Below are 3,087 nucleotides of genomic sequence, written 5' to 3'. Positions count from 1 at the left end.
GCAATACTAGGACTTGAAGATAAAAAGATATCTCACCACTAAATATCATTCCTAATGTATTCAGTCTGAAGGATTTTCTTAATTTACCATTTATGTACTTACTTCTAAATTCAAAAATATATTTAAAGTGAGTGGAAGGTGTCTCCAATATTTATGCATTCATGCATTGGAAGTTGGTCTTTTATATTTGCTTTGTTCAGAAGAATTTTACTGTACATGTAAAAGTAGCTAACAGGTAAATTGCTTTCTTTTTGTCTATATTTATCTTGGGGGACATTTTCACTGCTTGCCATAAATTGAACAGCTGCAGTAACTCTGATTAAGTTGGTGCAACATGTAAGCTTTCATTGGGCACCTGCTACATATACAGTATTTGATAGTTACATGGTTATGTGATATTTTATATATAATATGGTCCTGGGAATTAAAATGTAGTACAGAAATGTGGACATAAGTGTTAATGGAAGAGACATCTGTTATGGGAATAGAGCTCTTTTTTGGTATATTTAACATCCACCAAATTTCTACAAATCGAGAAAGTTCAATAGGCTTAATATGTCAGCAGGAATAAAAAGAATGAAAGAAGAATAAAGATGATCTAAGTTTAGACAATTACATGAATTAATCACTAGAAATGAGCAATGCTTTTAACTTTTAAGTTTCTTGGCAGTAAAGGCCTTACAATTTTTGTTTTCTGACAAAACAAAAGAAAATTTATCTGTGGATAGAAAGATATTTTTATGGGACTGCACTAAAACGTGAATACATCTCAGAAGACCTGGTATAGTAAATATCTTATTGGATAATAAAATCAACTACAGTTTTATAAACTACATGGAAAGTAAATCCTCAGAGATGTGTCTAGGTCTGACCATCTGTGAGACAAGGGACCTGGTTTGAAGTAAATGAAAGATTTATGGCAGCAGCTGAAATTTGTAAGTAATTTCTTTTTACTTCCTGCATTCATACTTTGTGTCCAGGGGTTTGGGGGAAGTTGCACAATTACCAGGCATGTATTTCTGAATTCAATCATCTGGATAAAATGTCTTTTCACTAAGATGATACACTATCTCTTCTTTCCCCTTTTGCTAATGTGTGCTCTTTACTACTTTGTGTTTCTGCTACATAATAAAATAATGATTTGACAATTCTTTAAATCAGCACTTTATGGAGTTACTTTAAAAATACATTTATTTTTATCTTACTTGAATTGTGGAATGAATGAAGAGAAAAAGAAGAGAAAAATAGAAAATCTTCATTTGTAAGTTAACTCACAAAATATCTCAGTGCTTACAACGTCCGGGGCTGGACTAGGCGAACTCCAGGAGCTGGGAATTCAGTTCTGCTCTCCCACGTGCAGGGCAGGGACAGCACTCATTTGCTTTCTTTAGGAAGATATATTGGAAGCAGAGAAAGATTTGGAAATTTGTTTTTATCTGTTAAATTTTTCTTTGAACTGATGGATATGGCATGCTAAAACTCTACCAGGTTGTATTGGCTAAAAGTGCCTGAAGTTTTCACTTTGCAAGTTCCAGGATCCCACAGGGGCAACACGTCATGTTCCAGCTGCTCCGCTTCCCATCTGGCTCCCTCCTTGTGGCCTGAGAAAGCAGTAGAGTAGGGTCCAGGGTCTTGGGACCCTGCACCCGCATGGGAGACCTGGAAGAAGCTGGTGGCTTTGTTTTGGCTCAGCTCTGGCCTTTGCAGCTGCTTGGGGGAAAAAGCCGGTGGATGGAAAATTTCCCTCTTTCTCCTTCTCCCTGTAGATCTGACTTTGTAATAAGATAAATAAATCTTAGTAAAAGGAAATTTATGTTAACTGATATCTAAATAATAAATATGGTATTCATATGTTGAAAAATAATAAGCTTTACACATGATACTACACTTGATCTAAGCCAAAAGGCCGAGAAGTGATGAAAAATAATAAATAAACTTTACCAGGCAAGTATTTTCCATGTCAATAAGCCAGTGCTACTGGAACTTTATTCCAAGTGCCATTATAAATGGAATTCTTTTTTTTCCTTATACTCTGCCAATTGGCAAAGATATTTTTTGTTTTGGTACATATTTTAGTTATGAGTTTAATACACAACTTTTTATTTTGCATGACTTTCTGGTTGCTTTTCCACTTGGTTACATATCGTACATCCTTTGTGTTATCAGCCAGATCCACCTATTCACTTTCTTCCTAAAGACAGGATTTAATCTTCCTTACTTTCTGCTCTGACAAAGATACTTTCTAGAACACTTGATCACCTGTTACACGCTCAGATTTCTCTTTATGTGCTGCATAGTTATTTTGATATGTGATATTTCCTCCTTTTTTTCATTCCTTTTTCTTTGTATCCTCCTCTTGCTTGTTCTACTGCAAGGGAAGATATTGGGGCAATAAAGATTTATCTGTTAAGTACTTGGCAATTTTGTCTTGTCTTTGGATTTGTTGGAGCTATTGATGAAAATCTAGATTTTAAATAATTTTGTTTCAACTTGTTGACAGTAGGATTGATTTCTCTCTGTAATGCCCTGGTGTTCAATAAGCAGGCATTAAGCTGCTTCATGCTGCATGAAGGCAAATTTCATCCCTATTCTCAAAGTTGCCACTTTAAAACTTTTATTTTAAAGTTCCAATTTTAAAGCATGTACCTTTTGGAAAAATGAAGGCAGGTGACTCTGTAGGAAATTTTCATTGTGAAAAAATTGTGCCATTCATCTTTCAGGACCCATTGACTGTGATTGCTTCAGTTCTTCCATTTCATTTTGGTTTTTGAGTTTACTTGTCTTTTTCATAATTATTTATATATTTAATTTTACTTAAGATACTTAGAAAAAGAAACTGAGTTCCTATATACTAACCTTGCTCCCCAAAAGTCTTCAATGACTGAGGCTGAGTTAGGCTGAATCCAAGAGCTGGGCACTCAGCCAGGTTCGTCACAGGTGTAGGTGCCAGGAACCCCACTGCTTGAACTCTCACAGTTGTTGCCCAGAGTGAGCTTTAGCAGGAATCTCAAATTGGGAACAGAATTAGGACTTGAATCCAGACACCTTGATTTGGAATGTGGGCATCTTAACTGGTCTTAACCCCTG

At 35.6% G+C, this 3,087-nt stretch overlaps 1 pseudogene; it reads right to left on the bottom strand.

Moving 5' to 3' along the window:
* Positions 1 to 1,837: 1,837 nt before the first annotated feature.
* On the bottom strand, positions 1,838 to 1,918 carry LOC118760245 (U2 spliceosomal RNA; annotated as a pseudogene).
* Positions 1,919 to 3,087: the final 1,169 nt, after the last annotated feature.

The sequence above is a fragment of the Ochotona princeps genome, chromosome 25, assembly GCF_030435755.1.
Source record: "Ochotona princeps isolate mOchPri1 chromosome 25, mOchPri1.hap1, whole genome shotgun sequence".
NCBI classification, from domain to species: domain Eukaryota; kingdom Metazoa; phylum Chordata; class Mammalia; order Lagomorpha; family Ochotonidae; genus Ochotona; species Ochotona princeps.
This window is presented reverse-complemented; position numbering and strand designations above follow the sequence as displayed.